This window comes from Nanorana parkeri, unplaced genomic scaffold (assembly GCF_000935625.1).
Source record: "Nanorana parkeri isolate BGI_ZX_2015 unplaced genomic scaffold, ASM93562v1 scaffold698, whole genome shotgun sequence".
In the NCBI taxonomy this organism is placed as follows: domain Eukaryota; kingdom Metazoa; phylum Chordata; class Amphibia; order Anura; family Dicroglossidae; genus Nanorana; species Nanorana parkeri.
The window spans coordinates 318552-338324 of NW_017306966.1; positions in this window are offsets into that span (position 1 = coordinate 318552).

A 19773-nucleotide genomic window follows, 5' to 3' on the forward strand; every position below is an offset into this window, starting at 1 on the left:
CAAAGTATGAAGCCATTGTCTGTGACAGGTCAGCAGTAATAAGCCGATCGTTCAGCAGGGAGTCATTAAGCTTCCAATTGCACATCCTATCACCCAATGAGTCCAGAGACAGGGAGATCACTGCCGGGGCATGGTCAGAGAGTGTGACCGGGAGGATGTCTGCAGATTGCAACTTATCCAGAAGGGTGTGATCAATTAGGATCACATTGATCCTGGAATAGGTGGAATGTACCGAGGAGTAGTGAGTGTAGTCTCGGACTCCTGGGTGAAGGAGGCGCCATGGGTCTACTAGCTGGGTTCTGTGCAGGGCCTTTCGCAGTGAGGTGAGATGAGCATATGGGTTCCTAGGTGCCATGGATGATGAATCTAAGGAGGGCTCTAGGCACAGGTTCAGGTCCCCCGCCAGGATAAGTCTACCTTTTCGGAAGTCTCCAATTTTGCCCAGGACTCTCTTCAAAAAGGTCACTTGATGGATATTAGGGGAGTATACGTTAGCCAACATAAATTCAATACCTTGAATGGCGGCTTGGAGGAGGAGAAACCTACCCTCTGGGTCGTTCATTCTATCACGAAGCTGTACAGAGAGTCCCCTGCGGAACCCAATGGCGACTCCCTTGGCACGTTTAGTGGGTGAGGCGCTGTAGTACCAGAGCGGGTATTGCTGAGCTTTAATCAGCGTCGGGGAGATGTAGGAGAAATGTGTCTCCTGGAGGAAAATCACATCCGCCTCACATCTGTTGAGTTCAGACAGTATCTGAAAACGTTTACGTGGGGAGTTCAGGCCTCTCACGTTATATGAGATTAGTTTCAAAGCCGCCATTTGTGTGTGCCGCAGGGGAGCTCCCCCGAGAATATCGAGGAACTGAGCAAGGTCAAGACCCGGGGACCACAGACAAGGGATACATAGACAAAGGGAGGGGTGAAACATAAGGACATGTACCTGGACATGGGCAGAAGAATCTGCCTAACTCTAAGTGCCATGAATTCGGCAGGAAATACCTTTCCGAGGGGCCGGAAGCCCCCCGTGAAGGTATGGCCTATTGGGGGTATAGGACCACGTATGGCAGACTCCGGAGTAGTGTATATCATCCAGAGGGGTACGTGAAGTCTCTCTCCAACCCCGAGTGCATATACAGGAAAGAATAAATGTAAACATAAGTGAACATAGTGCATTCTTAACATGGAGCTAAAACAAGGAGTACTTAACAGTAGAAGGATACATAAAACACTGCAATCTCGGTCATTTGCCATTTTGCTTTTTGATAGAGTGGGAAAACGTTAGAACCTCTGTCGGGTTTTTACGGTTATCTAGGATTCTGTTTAAGAAATGTATCCTCACTTCCTGTCCTGCTGACAATGTTTTGCAGAGGAACTCTTCAACTGCAACAGGGAAAAGCCTGTCAGATTTTTATTTCTTTCTGCCACTCACAAAAATGACTTACCCATAACAACTATAGTCCAAAAACTCTGCACTCCAGCAGATAATGGGCTAGTACAGATGGCTTTGCAAACACCTGTGCTGCTTTCTTGTTGGAACTTCTTGCACCGCCTCACAGAGAAACACAAGCACACAGGCTGATGTGCATGCTGCACATGGCTTGAAAACTGGAAGGAAGCCACAGCTTTATTCTCTACCTTATTCAATACAACAGAGTATCTACCATAGATAACAGAACTTATAAACACTCCCATCTAATGACCCAAATTGTATACTGCAGGAGTTGTTGCTATAAACACAGTAATGTGTATTCTAACACCCCCACTCAATAACTACTCATGTCAATCCAATTCTGGATCTTAATTCTATAAACCTGTTTCTTGTAAGCGGTTTTGTAAAAACATCGGCAATCATGTTATCAGTCTCACAATATGTAAGCTCAATCACTTTTTGTTCAACTAAGTCATGAATGTAATGATGTCTGACATCAACATGCTTGGTTCAATATAGTTTTCTAATCAGATACAGTTTATTGCTGAGGTTAGATCTTTCATGCACCTTTTGCAATGCTTTCCACATCTCCTTATCAGTTTTACATTTACATACATGATGATTTGATCATCTTCAATGCTAAGGGAGATTGTGCTCTGAGCTTTCAGGTCTGACCCTGTCCATTCAGCCGTGGGCAGTGCTGGAATAACTTTATACACACACTTCCACGTACCTTCTCTTATTAGAAGCATTATCATCTTGAATTTCCATGACTGGTAGTTCTGGTTTGTCAGATTTGCAAATGAAAGCTTTGTTGCTGCTGTGGTACTAGCCATGTTCTTCTAGTTGCTGTAGTCTCTTTCTGTTGCTGTATCTTGTGCTCCTTTTCTTTTAGGCTGTAACTGCACTATAACTGGACTGTGACTGTGCCTGGGCCCATAACCTGTTGGAACTTCTTGCACAGTCTCACAGAGAAACACAAGCACACAATCTGATATGCATGCTGCATATGGCTTGAAAACAGGAAGGAAGCCACAGCTTTATTCTCAACCTTATTCAATACAACAGAGTATGTACCATAGATAACAGAACTTATAGACACTGCCATCTAGTGACCAACATTGTATACTGCAGGAGTTGTTGCCACTAAAGATAGTAATGGGGTCTTTTCACTAAGCTGCCGTAGGCAGCTGAGTGAACAACCGACTCTAACAACCAACGCTGTTCGGCTATTCACTTCAGGCTTGTACGGCTGATTTCAGCCGTATATCGGCTGAAATCAGCCGTACATCGCGTGGCTTCGTGTGGCTTCAGGTCGGCCGACCATGCTCAGCATGTTTGGCCGACCCGAAGTGCAGAAGGAGTTCGACTCAGCCGATCCAACATCTGGATCGGCTAAGCCAAACCTCCGGCAGGCTACTCGCTGCTGTTCAGTCTATTCTCATAGATGACAAACAGCAGTGAGTAAATAGCCAAATGTCGCTGAGCTGTCCCTCTGTGGGACCGAGCAGAATAGTAAAATAGTTAAAAAAGTAGAAAAAAAACCATAGAAAACGATTGTGCGGCGCTAACAGTGACAGCTAGCTCCGCCCAACTGGTTTCTATTGGCTGGGCGGTTCTGCTGAATTCTAACATTTCTCTAGCAGTTAACTCTTACCTAAACCAGTCACTTCACCTCCAGGTTTAGAGTAGACACATACAATATCAGACTCACACTGTCCCCCAGTACTCACCTCCTCTATGGTCTTGAGGAAAGGGTAGAGTAAGCAGTTTAAACGAATGTGGTTCTGTGGAAATTCTGATTATGATGCGAGAATGATACTTGAACTTTGAAATAAGAGTTACAGTTGTTCTTCCTGCAAAGTATTGAATAATACTTTTACAGAACTTTTAAGAGATAACTACAATTGTTTGCAAATTATTCCTTTGTGCACCATAAATAAACACCAGGTCGAAAGTTAATGAGGTTATTTCAGTAGGGGAGGAGGTTGACTAAGGCCACAGATAGGTAGAGTGCTGAGATGGTTGAAACCACCGGAGAAGAAGATGGGGCCAGAGAACCTGGGTGTAATCAGCCAACTTGGAGGCCATCACGTGTGGAATGTGTGCTCCCTGTAGTAAAGCCAAGAGAGAAAGAATGAGATTGGTAATCTGCTGTTCCCATTGAAGGGACACTTTTGGAATGAGCATAAACCTGTGTCCTAGTGATCCAGTACATGAGCATAGCTCAACTGCATAAGATACTTTCTATGGCTAAGGATAGCAGGTAGAGTCAGGCACAATAAGAGGGGAGTGTGACCCATGAGTTTGTGAGACCCATCTGAAGAGCTGCTGTTTGTGGTGCATACGGAGAAGAATTCCCATAACCCCTTGGCTACCTAGAGTAGGGTTTTCTCTGCTGTATGGTCATTTCCCCATAGACCACAAGTGATATGTGCAGCACCAAACTCCAAAATGTGCAAATCCTCTTCTGGTTACCTCTGGACATTTGTGGCTTAATTAACAAAGAAAGCTGTAGGGAGTAGACATGTGCAATTCGTTTCGTTACGAATCGAAATTCGGAAATTCGGAAGCATCCGAAATCCAAATTGCAGTTTCCGAATTATATCCGAAATACGAAATTCCGTTAACGAATTTCGGATCCGAATTTCTTTGAAACAGGAATATTACCCCTGTAAATGAGGTTGAACAACATGACAAGATTTTTTTTTTACTCCGAAATACGGATCCGCTGCTGCTGAGGGTTGCATTACAATACACAGGCAGGAAATACGAAATTCCGTTGATGTATTTTCATTCCGTTACAAACATTCGTTATATTGAAGTTAAAAAGCAAAGTACATTTATATTGGAGTTGATGGTAGTTTTTTTTTTTCATCCGAAATACGAAATTCGGATACGGAATCCGTTAACGTAATTCGTATTTCGTTTGGTTGACCAATCAGAGGTTTTCTCTTCTGTTGCTGACAGTTGCATTACAATACAGGCAGGAAATACGAAATTCCGTTGACGGAATTTCGTTCCGTTACGAACATTCGTTATATTGAAGTTAAAAAGCAAAGTACATTTATATTGGAGTTGATGGTAGTTTTTTTTTATCCGAAATACGAAATTCGGATACGGAATCCGTTAACGGAATTCGTATTTCGGATAAAAAAAACACTACCACATCTACTCCAATATAAACAAAGGTATTTTTGCTTTTTAACTTCATCATAACGAATGTTCGTACATTTACGAAAATGTGCCGAAGCTAGCGAAAATTCGTATTCCGTACGAATCCGAATTGAGTTTCGGACACGAATTACGAAATACGAAATAACGGATATTCCAAAACGGAACGAAACAAAACAAATTTTTTGACTGCGCACAAGTCTAGTAGGGAGAAGATGGTGCAGGAGATGTTAAGAGTCAGAAGGGCTCTTTATAATTCAGAAAACATGAAGCCATCTCTCCCTTTTCTTATTTAGTGATCTATATAGCTGCAAAGCAGCTCTGCATAAAAGCACAGCTCAAGCTGCCTCCAATAACAGGTTATTTATAGCAAATACTCACATGACAGAAGTGGAAAAGTCTGTAAAAAAAAGAGTGTGCTTATTTAAGCGTGCCTAGGGTAATATGATGTCTAACTATGGTCTGCTGAGGTCAGGCCTCTCCCAGCCACGTCCTACTGTGCCTAAGTCATTTTGTTTAACATAGTGCTGATGTTTCAGATCAACTCAGAGTTTACTGCAAAATATGTCTTGTTGTGAAATCTTGTACTGCAGTGCAGCCTTACAATGCAATAATTCTATAAGGCTTTCACATTTTTATGGTTGACCTTCAGTCTGAATAGGGATCCCACCAGATGTTTGTGGGAGGTGGGATATCCCAAGTTACTACATAGCAGATCCTATGTTAAGCAGGGCACTTTTTTCAAAATCTCTTTTAAGGAGAGAAATAATACCCACGGTTGCTCACACTTTGTCCCACAATGTATTAGGGGTGATAGTTCATGCCCCATCCAGCCTTGAGGACCCAGATGTGGATGTACTTCCTGCATAGTTATGTCACTGAGATTTCCACTGGAAACTGCCCTCTGCACTCCTCTCTGGTCTCCAGAGCCTTCAGCCTGTGTGTGCGGAATACATCAATGCTCATCTGTGCTGGGGACGGCGAAAAACGGATGACGCCGGAAAAAGTATTGGCAGCACAATGCAGGAAACGCTTCTTTTATTGCATATGATAGCAATAGCAATGTCGTTTACTATTTGTGGGTGGCACAGAGTTATCCATCATGGTCGACAACTAATATTAATAAAACTCCAGCTAGTGCAGCTGGGCTCCCCAGCCGTCGCAGTACTGCATAATCATTACCTTAAAGCATCTGCCTCTGTTCAGTCTCCGGCTTCCCTCTTTGTACTCGCTCAGACCCCCGAAGGTTTTTTCAATGTAAAGAACAAAGTTGCAAAAATCAATAGTGCTCCTATGATTCCAGCTGCGAATCCATAATGCATCACCACCTTTTTTTAAACACATAAACTGCATTGTTCTGTTGTTTTTTTCCAAATGATGTAAAAAATTACCTCTGTGTTTTCTGCTGTGCTTCACACGCTTCTCTTTAAATATTGCAGTCTGCCTTCCTTGACATTTTAAAGGCTAATTCATTAATTCATATTATGAGGGTCCTATGGGGAAAGGATGAGTATAAAAATCAACTTATACTATTAAACATTTATTTAATCATACCCTCGTAACTGTCTAATAATGATGAAAGGATTAAAAACAACAATAGGCGGAAACATACATTATGTGAACAAAATCAAGTTGATGAATAATTAACACTCCCAGGATGCTTTGGGAAGAAGCAATTTGCATGTCTGTTGTCAATGGAAAATGTTGCAAGTAAGGGTTGATGTTTGAATATTGAAGAGATGAATTAAAAAAAAAATATATACCGTATTTTTCGCTCCATTAGACACACTTTTCCCCCCCAAAAGACTGGCAAAAATGTCTGTGTGTCTTATGGAGCGAATGTTTGAGAGCTGAGGGAATCCCTATCGCCCGATGCCCGGGACACGCAGTTTCGGGCGCCAGGTAAGTAGTTTTTTTGCACATTTAGCCATGCTCCTGACAAGCAGAGCTTAATGTATATTGTGGAGCCACCACTCGTTTTCATACAAATTATCTGATTAGATCACTTGTATGAAAGGAGCAGCGGCGATCCTGTCCGGCGCCCCGCCACGGTTTTCGGGGTTCCCCGCTCCTCTGGGGGACACGTGACCATGGCATGGGAGCTCACCAAAGAGCCCATAAAGCAGACGAAGAATGTCCGTTCTTCGTCTGCTTGGTGTGATCACTGAGACCGTTGCGCTTTAATCCCAGCGCCACCTGCCTCAGCTGTCAGGAACTACACGCGTCTTATGGTCAGGTGCGTGTTATGGAGCGCAAAATACGGTAAGGATTGAGCCGGGTGCTTGCTGCTGGTAACATGTCCTTGCTCCAATATGAGCCCATACAAACAGAAGAAAAGCTGGCCGCACACGGATTCCGCTTGGATAGTTTATTGAAACGTGCACCACATCACTGGCTTAGTCAAAACAAACATACCGCTCATATCCCAGACATCGGCTCCTAAATGACTGCATCCCAGGCTGAAAACGTGCTGCTGTTCAAAATGAACAAATCCAATACATACCACACTCCACAAGCTTTCCACCAAAAATTCAGTATTTATTTAATTCTGGAACAATCTATTACACACAGATCAAAATCCCCACACCAATCCTCAGCCTCTCACACATTTCATCCGTTGACCTTCACCTCTATGCCAGCTTACAAAGACTGGCATCTTTTACCAAAAGCCTTAAAGTAGCCTTAAAGCTGAACTTGAGGCAAACTGCTAATACAAAAGTTAAATACATATATGGAAGTTGTTTTATCTGTCCTACTAAACTACTACTACAACCAGGTGGTTGACACCACCTACAGTTAAGACTTACAGTGATGTCCTTTCTCCACCCCCAGCCTACTGACTGGACAGTGAATGAGCAGCAGCATATTGGAAAAGTCTCTCTGCGCAATCTGCTCCTACCATCATGTCCCTTGTCGACACATTTGAATGCAGCATACCAAATACAAAGGCAAGTCTGGAACTCCTGTCAGATTTGTATTTTGGTGTTGCTGTGACTATGTTTTGAATTGCACCCTGAATATATGGGTAACATGACACATGGTCTGAAAGGTAAACTTAGCGTTTAATCAATGCATTTATCTAATCAGCAGTATAGGCTCAGGGAAGAATTGTTTTTTGGTTTTTTTACCCTCTTACCGCAAATTGATCAATGCTTGTAGGGTTATGTTTTGCCCTCCTCTGGATCAAACACATAACTCACACAGAAGTTGATCTTAATAGACCTGTGTCTTTTTTCAACCTTATCTACTATGTAACTAAGTAACATTGAAAGGGGGAAATGCTCTTCTTTGTTAAAAGGCAATGTTTATGTGTTGTCATTATGTAAAAATCACACTTTTATTATATCTTTTTAAGTCAGAATTTTATTGAGATTTTATTTTGGGGTAAGTATCTGGGAGTATAGGAAGTATGGAAAAAGATTGTTGGAAAGTAGGGATGTCCAGATACCAGTTCAGATACCAGTACCGATACTTGGCATTTTTATGAGAACTACCAGGGTTGCAGTGGTTGCAGCAGGAGCCTAGCTCTGGCGCTCCACCACTGTCCTGAAATCATTAGTCCGTATTGTTTTAGAAAAACTGTCACATGACAATAAACAAAAAGGTATCAGTACTTGTATCTGTTAATACCTGAACAAGTATCAGTACTTGAAAAGATGGTATCAGTGCATCCCTTATATATATTTATTTAAAAAAAATCATACATTAAAACAGGGATGCACAAATCCCAGGAGCTCCGTGTGCTCCTTAAAAATGACAGCTGCCTCCTAACTTTTTAATTTTTCTCTAGTTTAATCTTGGAGCTGGAAAAGTATCTGTACAAGTGCACATGCACTTGTACTTGTACCCAGTACGGTACTTGGTATCTGAACATCCCTATTGGAAAGCAAAAATGCTTTATTTCCTTATTTTTTTTCTCTTCTTCTAAAATATCATGACTGACTGTAAGGCCAAGTAACCCACACCTCCCACCTAAATAACACACTGAACACAGTCATTTCAAAAAACGTAATGTAATAACATTTATTGGAAGGTTGAATGGCCACAGCGATGTAAACATTTAAAATAATCGCAGAACATATTATGTATCAAGAACAAAATACTTTGGTCCCTGACGAGTGCCAAAAAACCCCCCTCACCGCTTACGGGGGGTGTACCATGACCCATTGTTTACTGTACTCCGCCCCTTTTCACTTTGCGGAGAGCCTGTTCTTCGTCGTCGATGTATGGCACCGCCAGGGACCCACCCAATGGACGACCAACCTAGAAGAAAATTAAGTCAGACATATCTCCCAAAACACGAATTCCACCTTAAACGGAGAAAAGGAATACTCATAACCCTAACTAGAAAAGTACTACTACTCCGCCCCTTTTCACTTTGCGGAGAGCCAGTTCTTCATCGTCGATGTATGGCACCGCCAGGGACCTGCCCAATGGACGACCAACCTAGAAGAAAATTAAGTCAGACATATCTCCCAAAACACGAATTCCACCTTAAACGCAGAAAAGGAATACCCATAACCCTAACTAGAAAAATTGTATCCCTCCTCCCCAAATTCCACACTTGCGGAAACTAACCCTTAGTAAACATAAAAACAACAAGCTGAAATACTATTGGGGAGGGTGGGTGGGACTGATTCCTTTTCTCTCCCACCTAAAATGGTTCCCTACCTCACACTGTACAGTAAGATTGCCCCCTAATTCCACCCCCTAAGCTAAACCCACCTATCACTATGCTAGCTGGCCCCTCCCTCCCCCCTTTTCAAACCCAACAGAAAAAACACCCTTCCATCCAATACTCACCTAACTCCTTCTTGTTCAGGTCTGACCTGCATCAGTCATGTCCCTTCCTCCGCCTATTGCTACGCAGGGAACTAAACATATTTTAGCTAGAGTTGGGCTTTAATGGGACCAAGGATATAAGTTTGGAGGGGATATTGTACATATTGCCCTGAGGCTTGTAGTTATGCTTCCGATGCCTGCTTTTCTTGCACACAGCAAAATAACTTTCTAACCAGAACTTTAACACCATATTTTCTGTTAGTACAGTGCACTCTTCTCTACCTAATCAAAGACATCTTTCAAAATCATTACACCAAAGTAGCTAGTACCTTAGATAAGGCGAGTAATCAGCTTACTGGAGTCCTGACATCCCCAAAGCTGAAGCCCCATGCAATCAGACAGACTAGAAAAGACGAGGGAATCACAAAAATAATATCAAGAAAGAGGCAAAGTTATGGAAAAATTGTACAATCTATAATTTAACAAAATGGGTCAGTGCAGAATATCTGTGATGTAGAGATTGAGTAGCAGGGAAAAAAATGACTTAAGAAAATTAACCAACTTACCACCAGTTCCAGCTTGACATATGAAATGATTGAATGGCAGGATTGAGTGACAGAAAAACATTTCTATCACATTAATATATCATTTATGCCTTTAAATAATACAAAGCAAATTTGACAAGCACTCAGTGTATTTCAATATTGTAATCTACTCCAGAGTTTCATATGCATATCATACACTTTTATAACTCTGACTGTACAGTAGGTCTGCAAAGGGATCACAGAGGCCCTGTGTCAAACAGGAACCTCATAGAATGGTTGCAGATGTTTAAATATCAATAGACAGAGAGAAGCTGTTCAAACCTTTGTAAAGACGTGCTTATCGGACAATAACAAGCATGCAGTTAAAAAATGATCTTGGCTTAGTGAAAAGCGTGATTCCTTTACACATGAAACATGCTAAAACTGCAGTATGCAGCAAGTTTATTAGTAGATCGAATATGCACAATAAGGAGTAGATACTACTATGAATACAAAGTGTGTTCTACTTTAAATCAACTGCATAATTATAAGTCGGGCTTGAACTCAATGTTGAAAGTTATGTGGCCTGGTATAGTACAGGAAAGGGGGGCACACCCTGGCCCTATCAACAAAGGTCCTTGCAAAAATAAATTTAAAAATGTTTGCTATGGATGGCACAGCAGGTAACAGTAACTTCTGCCCTAAGATCAAGAACAAAATCAAATTAAAGACAAAAAGCCACCAATAATAAGAATAAAAAATCCCAGAGGGGTTGATGGCCAAAGGGAAATAAATATTTAGGTAGACCTTCGAGGGGCATCCTTCTGTCCCAGGATTTACCTGGAGAGGACGTCAGTGTGAGGAATCTTTTGAGGTCCAGCTGCATGTGGCGTTGCCTGTGAGTGCTGCCTGCAGCCGGACCTGTCTGCTATGGTTTAAAAAAAACTGTTAAAAGCACTGATGAGGAAGCCGCCACCACTGCTGCTCCTCCTTTCAGGGATCAGAGGCACATTGGTCATCAGGAAATGCAGCAAAAGGTTTTTCCGTCACACATACTTTAAGTGCTGCACTTTGTCCTCCCTCTGGGGTGTTGGCAGTAGACCAGCTATTTTCTACTTGTATAGGGGATCAAATAGGGTGGCTCCCAATAGTGGTCCCTCTCTTGTATGCCCCAGAATCTTGAGGTCCACTGGATTTTGAGCTTCAACAAAACAAACCTACCCAGGCCACATACAGCTGCTGAGGTTTGGGGGGGGGTGGGGGTTGGTGAAAAGTTCCCCTTAAGCCTACACCATTTACTTCTCCTCCTTACCACCAGCACCCGAACTCTCCTCCTTCTCCTCATATTCTTCCGTTGCCTGCTGTTGCCTCTATCTCACGGTGATGGGAGCAACAGGCAGAAGCTCCTGCCGGCCCGACAACAGCAATCCTCCTCTTCCTCCTGCCATGTTGCTTCCAGTGCCCAGTCTATCAGGCCATGTAGTGTCTGCTCCAGGAGGAACACAAGAGAGAGTTTGCAAATCCAACCCTTGTCACGGCTTACCATTTTGGTTGCTTCTTCAAAAGGCTCCATAATGCTCCATAATGTTCTGGATGATGATCCACTGATGCAGTGAAAAGAACTCCACTCCCCAGAGCCTGTCCTCGTACTGTAATAACACAGGTAATCATTGATGGCATCCTGCTGCAGGAACCACATGTGCAGCATGCTCTATATCTAGTTCCAGCACATGGGTGTGTCCCAGAACAAGCTTTGGGCAGGCAGTTTGTGTTGGTGCTGCATTTCTGGCAGGTGAACACTGGCAGGTTATGAACACCTAAAGTGGCCAAAACCTCTACCAGGCTAACACTGGACTTACTTTAAACCAGGGTAATTAACCAAGAACCACTGCACCAACAGATTATGGACGTATGCCAGACAAGGTACATGTGTGTGAACCTTCCCTCCCTCTGGCTCTCTGCAAGTTGCCCCTGTCCCTGGAAGAAATCCTCCTTCACTACTGGCCTGCATCTCCCTCAGTTTCTTCCTCTCCATTTGGTGGCACCCATGTACCTCATTATTCAACCTCTGCTAATCGCTTGAATCCACTTGGCAGTAAGTGCCAGCTACAGGAACAGCAGTACCTTTTGCTACTCCCTGCTTTATTTCCACTCCCTTTATGGTCCTGGCACTCTCTTCTCATCCTCAATCTCTGAATAGAGGGATTCTTGCTCATGAAAAAGATCATCCTCCTGCGGCAAGTGACTTATCGTGTGATTAAATAATTCCACCAATCTCTTCCATGCCACTTTGCGGGGCAGAAGAAAAGGAGGAAAAAGAGGACCCATTAGCTCACCACACTGCAATCTACAGTTACAAAGCACAATGTAGCACGGAATAGAACTTTATAGCATCAACAAACTCTCCCTACACAGACCGCAGCTTTCACCAAGCTACTCCAGCACTCACTGACAAATAGTATCAATATATGCAAATAATAATATCAATATATGCAAATTATGGGGTTTACATGAGGCATACCACTACATCTTTTTTTTTTTTTTTTTTTAAATAGCTTTAAAGGAAAATCATATTTTTTTACATCAAAAACTTTTTTTAGTGTAAAAAAATATTTATGTAATACTATGTGTTTAATGAATGATTTTCCATTGAATGTTGCTTCACTAAAAGTCCCCTGATGAAGCTGTAGTGCGAAACACGTCGGGAGACAAAAGAAGCTACAAGCCCTTGAATACAATTTATAGTGAACGTTTATGGATATAATAAGTATATATGCTATTAAAATTGCAGTTGAATGCGTTAAATGGGCTGTAGTGTTCTAGAAGCAACCTTAAAAGGGGGCTATCAAGGAAAATCGTTTTATGAAATGGAATTTTGGACATGTAATTATGTGTTGGTTTTTAATAATATACAATAAATTATTTTCTTTAAGAAAAAAAGAAAGATGTCATGGTATGCCTCATGTAAACACCATAATTTGCATATATTTATACTATAATTAAAGAGGGGGAAGAGGGAGAGGACTGAGATCCTGCCCGATCCCTTGGAGGTTAGCGAATTTGGTACACACTGACAAATGGCTGATGGGAACACAGCAATTTATAGTGAGGGGGCTGGCACATAACAAAGCCTGTGTTATTGGCCATTCTAAGCCACCTGACCTAAGTTGAATGGCCAGGAAGTGCATTGTGGTTGTGTTATGGTAGTGAACTCATACATTAGTTAGGAGATCCACGAACCATAAATGACATGGGTTCTCCTCAACCCCATGATAGACCCGTATCCTTACTTTTTCCCTATGCATCATTTCCTTTGTCAGCACATGCAGCACATTGTATTTGCTTCCAGTGCTGCCCCCTTCCCATCCCTGGGGGTATTGTAAGAGGCTGATACCAAGTCAAATAAAGGTATTCACTGTTAATGATTTATTAATGAATACAGAGGTGCCCTAATTTGTTTCTTTTATATCTCTATGGAGTTCAGCATTAACTTTCCAGTCCTGCACACCTCTTGAAGCAATTACAAAGGTGTCCTGCCCAAGGTGCAGAGGCATTGACTTATTTTACAGTATATTATGATGGATGCAAAAGGAGGATTGGGAAGACCTATTATGTTGCAGGAGTGGGAATCAATATGAGGCAGTTTAAGGCACACTGAGAAGATCTTTGGTATGGAGATCTTCTCACTGGAGCCACTGTGTAACTGAATATAATGAGGTGCATCTACAATGGGAAGCTTAACTCTCCACAGGATCTAAGAAGCAAAGATGACATGAGCTAAAGTAATACACTGAGATATAGTCCTATTTGGTCTGTGCTCCCTGGGACTACTAGGTTTGATTGTTATCTACACTTGTTATTGCTGTAAAATTTCTGTACTGTATCTCTGGTAAAATGTTCATAAAAATATCAGAGGTAAAAGCACAGTCATTGGGTGATTTAGTTTACTGGCTTCTATCAAAAAACAAAATAACTAATGTGAATGGTTTGAAGTTGCTGATGGTGCTCTGAAAGGGAAATGGCCAATGAAGTAAGGCAAACTTCTCAGCAACTCTACAATGTGAAACTGTCTCTGTTCTACCATGTATGCACTAAATTTAAAGTGTATCTAAATCCAAAAACAAAAATGGAATATATTAAATATTAGAGGTGCACCGAAATGAAAATTTTGAAACTGAAAATAAAAAAATGTCAGTCCGAAACCGCAAAAAAAATGTGTTTTCTAACCTTTTATTTTTTTTTCAATATTTTATTTTTATTTATTTTTTATAAACGTTTTAATTGTTGTATATTTTGTTTGTATTTGTTTTTTTATAACTTTACTTCTAGGGGCACGGTCCTAATGATAGTTCCCTTTTAAAACAGAAAAAGAGATTGAGGACACACGTCCATAATTTCTTTTTTCTGCAGCCTCTGCGTCAAGGCATCAGCATATTTTGCATGCGGCGTTGAGGCCTTTATTTGCTGCAGATTTATTTGATAGGCAGCCACTTGCATACTGATAGGTTGTCGGTCTGTTTGGTGGATCCCATTGAATCTCTATCACCTCTGTGGTGATTGGGGGCTTTAACGCTGCGCATGTGGGGGTGGTGATGTTTCTGTGCAGCGTTGGAGCAGTGAGTGGAGGGGCAACACTGTTGGATGATGTTTCCGTGCAGCATTGAAGCAGTGAGTAAAGGGGCGGCACTGTCGGCTGGTGTTTCCGTACACTGTTGAAGCAGTGAGTGGAGGGGCAGCACTGTTGGGTGGGAGCCCCTCTCGCTGACAGTGCTGTACCTGAGGCGTTGAGATCTTTAATTACCATCATGGATGTGATGGAGATTTGATGGAATCAATTTAATAGACTGACTAGCTGTGCAGCCCCTCTACTCCCTGAGGCCATGGCCACAGTTGCCTAGCGAGGAAACCGACCCGGAGGGCAGCATGTGTAGATGGGTTTCTCCAGTATGTGATAAGGCAGCCTGTAGGTAGGTTATCCTGGGCTGTGATGAAGCAACTTGTGTAGATAAAGTATCCTGTGTCTGTATGTTGCCATATAGCAGCTATGTTAAGGCACCATGAAGCCTCTAAATATGGAGGGCTAATCAAAGGCAGCCTGTGGTTATGGAGGGGTTATTTGCAGGCAGGGTTAGGTTATGGAGAGGTTATTTGCTGGCAGGCTCTGGTTATGGCGGGGTTAATGGCAGGCAGCCTCTGGTTATGGAGGGCATTCTCTGGTCTTGGAGGGGTTTAGGCAGCCTGTGGTAATGGAGGGGTTAATCACAGACATTATGTGGTGCAGGAGAGGGTAAGGCAGCCCGTGGTGATGGAGGGGTCAATGGCAGGCAGCCTCGCTGTGCGGACCCCGAGTATAGCAGCTCCGGAGTGAGGAAGTCTCATCTCTAGGATAGGGGAGGGGAGTGATTTCCTCTCCTCCCCCCCCCCCTCTGCAGTCACACAGAGGATGGACACACTCACCAGACAGGAACATCCAATTGCAAAGTGGATTGCCCATGGTCCGGTATCAGGCTCCCAGCTGACATGCCATAACAAAGCATTGATTTCCTGCACCACTGTCCTAGCACAGGGATTGAGCCAGCCACCGTCGGTTCACACACCGTCATGCACTTGGGATCCCTGACAAGCTGTGCTGTCCCTCTACTCTCTTCTGGCCGAGGCCATAGCCTTGGGGGCCTTGTCCAGAAGCCGGCCCTGTATAGATCACTTCCTATTCATTCATAACTGGTACATAGTACCTCATACTATGTCCAGTTATTTACAAACAGTCAGCGATCATCCTGACTCGCTGTCACAGCTGAGGCGACGGTGCTGGGAGGAGAGCTCTGTCTATTTTGACAGATGACCCCTTCCCCTCACTGCTGCCTGGGGCTCCCATGAGAACGCATGGCTGTCTACGCCCCCATAACACTCTTCATCCTGATTGGTCAGAGGAGGCTGAGGGGGACAGTGAGGGAGGAGAGCACAGCCTCCTGTTATATGCCGGGTGTTCACATCGCTCACCTCCCTGCACTGCTTGGCCTCCTCTGACAGTTTCTCCCCTCCCTGCTGGACACTGTGCTGTGTCAGAGGGGACACAGAACATCGCACAGCAGGGAGGAGAGAAACTAGAAATGCACCTCAATTTCGGCTGTAATTTCGAAGCATCCCTATTACATATATATTTCCATAAATCTGCTAGTCCTTGCAACACTACCCTCCCTACAGGGTGCTAATGCTACTGTTCATGGGTGGCTCAGCATTCTACGCTGAGATACAAGTCTCATTTTGGTGAGCTGCCCTCTAAGCATCATCCATTTCCAAAGGGATTCAGACACGCCAGCTTTTACTATTGCAGCACTGACATTGCAATAAACTAATAACAATGTGTGACAAGGCCTAACTTTTTAGTGGACAACATTTTGTGTTCGCATTATGTTTGTATTTGTCAGAAGTGCTGTAGACTGACTTCCCCATTAAAAATTATATTTGAAAGTAATAACTTTTTCAGAACAGAAAACGCTATGAATGCAAAAAAAAATAGCTAAAATCCTTGCAATGTATAAAGTTTATATAGGAGCTGTTTTTATTCCCTGAAATGTAAGAATGTAATGTTAAAAACAGCTGATTTTAATATGTATAGCAGCACAAAATAGTAGCACATTTCCACAACAGGAGTATGGATTTTTTTTTTAAATACTACTTGTCTAAAGACTAAAGGGGGGACCCAATCTACTTGCCCCTCATGACAATCTACTTGTCATGATACAAAAAAGTAACTTTAACTAAAACCATATTTAACCGTGCTAAGAAGTGCTTCTCATTGGTCAGCGCGGTCAAGTGAAATTTGCAATTTGCGAGCGAAATTAAATTTGGTAGTACAAGGTACAGATAGTATGAAGGGGAAGGTAAAAGGTAAGTAAAGCGGGGGGAGAGCGGGACAAATTTGAGCGAGTATTTCAATTTACTGAAATTATTTTACCCTTTAATGCACATGCGTGTTGTGCGTGTTAGAGAGTGCTGCTACCACAATATAGCACACAGTGGAATGGGGGTACCACTCAGCGCGCACACACACACAATGCCCTATGCGTGCGTTTGTTTGCATGCTGATGGTGGGGGCGGTGGCATTGGTTTTAATTTTTCATTAATTTTATTATTTTTTACTTTTTTATCACATTTTCACATTTATTTTCAATTAAGTTTATTGCTATCACACAGGGACTAACACGCCTCTATGTGATAGCGTTTTGAGGTGATAGGTTCTCTTCATAGAGACTTTGTCTCCCCTGCCCTCTAATACAAAAGATCAAGCACAGCATTGTGCTTGATCTCCTGTGCAGCCGACTTGTGACAGCTGAGACAGAAAGCACTTTGAGTACAGTGCTCCTGTCTCACTGATCACCCAGAGCAGACTGGGGAACGGACGAGCGGGGGGACCCCCAAGACAAAATTCCCTTTCCTCCATTTTCTATTAATAAGTTATTAAGATACACCTTTTACCTTTATGTTGGTGCATAATAATGGCATTTTTCTGAAAAATACACAAATTCATTTTGGAGTATGATTGATCCTACAAGTCTTATCAAATAATAATGAGAAAACTGTGGGTAAACTCTCAAAGGCAAAATTATTCATGTTAACTGTATTATACCAGACTTGGACATGCAATATGGACACTGTAGCTTTAAAATTTATCACTGACAATGCTTTTTCTTAGAGGTGATGAGGGAAAGGTTATACCCTCCATCAAGTTTTTATTGCTCTCTTTGTCCTTATTGTGGAGATTTATCCCTGAATTTGTACTGGTGACTATTGTCACTGAAACAGAACATTAGGGGAAACTCAAAATTGTCCCTAGAACAAAAGGTAAGGGCAAATCATCCAATGGGGCACATGTTCTTGTCTAAAAGGGATTCCCCCTTACTTTGGAAGATTTTGCGTAACTTCCTGTTGCACTCTGGGATGGCAGACATCCCAACCTGCAAAACCTTATTTCAGGGTGGTTCCCGTCTCATTTCAGGGAGGTGCCCTTTCTGTTTTTTGGTGTTTTTTTTTACAGCGAAATATCTCACCGGAAAGGTTTACTCAGAGTAAACCTTTGAGGGAGAAAATGCCTCTCTCGCGGACGTCAGGGAGCCGCTATCTAATAGCGGGAGACTCCCTGAACATCAGGGAGACTTGAGATCCCTGGGATGGTAAGTTTCTTACATTGAGTATCAAGGTTCACTACACCCTTTTCATATTGTTCCCCTTTTCCTTATGTTTATAGAATTACCACAATATACTGTATGAAATTTAGTGCTGCACTTTGCTTTTGAAGCATTTGTGGACTAATGTGGCTATGGTGTGTTACAAGTCAAGTATGCTTTTTACACCTTCCCTGATGCTGACATGGCGGGCTGTTGAATTTCCCTAAGAAGAACCAGAAGCCTTTCTCTTTTAACAATACTCCTGCCCTTTCATTTGAGGCCTGCTCGGGAAAATAATCCAGCCTAGATTTATGTAATGGGTTGGTAACAGCTTTGGCTATAGTGACATGTTTCCATGGAAACAAACGGCTATGTATTAAAGGATGTCAAGAAATTATCTCCTTATTTCTGATGATGGTTCTAATGAAAAGAAAAGTATGCTGTTGTAAATCACACACACTGCATGGTTTTAATAGAGTCGCCTTGATAAATAGTGCAACTGTGCCCTCTAACCATTTAACGCAGAGCCTGAAGTGTTTTAATGCCTTTATGGAATGGCCCATCATGTCTTATTACTTGCATTAACCTTTCTTTACAAAATAAAACTGAAATTACATTTCCCAGTACCACTAGGAAATTGGATCCTCTTCGCCCTGCATCTTGCTTCTATTTTGTATGCGTGTTAGGAGGCCGGGTTTTGGGCCCCAGTAAAGGATCAGTTAATCTGCTAAAATAAAGTAGAAACCTATAAATGATATATTGGTTACATTTTCATTTGGAATATTGCATCAGGCCGGCACTAGCAGTGACTTAGAACACTGCTTCTTGTACCTGTCCTCCAAGTTCAACCAACATGTTTTGCAAGTAACCTAACTCAGGCACAACTGAATTCTTTACTGTGTTAGTAATGTGATGTAGTTCGTAGTGTGGATAACCAGAAGACATGAATTGCTAATGGAACTAAAGGACAAGGTTTGGAAAGCACTGATGGAGAATAGGAGTAAATGTGCAGGATGTGTCAAAAACCTCCCTTGACGCTATTTAACGCTGGATGTTCTACTGTAATACCTATTAGAGTGTTAATCTTGGGAGTGTTCTATGAACACTCCCAAGATTAACTCGGATTAGCTTAATTTAAGTTTAACTGTTCGCCCGCCGAGCGCCCCACAAGGCACCACAGGTCAGGCCAATTGTTTATATTTCATCGCAAGCGGACGGGTAGGTGGGCGTCGGGTTTTTAAAAAATTATTATTTCTAATTTTTTTTATTTTAAAAATTTCGTCAAGTCGTCGTCATTGTGGACAACCCTGGACGTTGTGACTGACCCTAGGATTACGTCGGTGCATCCATTTTTTTTTAACAATAAAGGACTTGTCAAAAGGATTTTTTTTTACAAAAGTATTTTTATTTACATTTATTTTAACTCTTTAGTGAATGGGTTACTCATTCACGGGGGGGGGGGGGCGCATCTGAGTGCCCCTTTATTACGCCCTGCCCTCACCCCTACAACCCCATCAGCACGGGGACAATGTGCTTTACCATTGTCCCTCCTAACATTCCTACCAAACCTAAAGGGGCTGGTATTGTTTTGGAGGGGGAACTGCACGCTTTTTTTCCCCTTAATAAATGTAATTTGTTTCTTTATAAATGTCATTTTTGCTGCAGCAGGTTGTATACATTGTACAGATGGGCCACT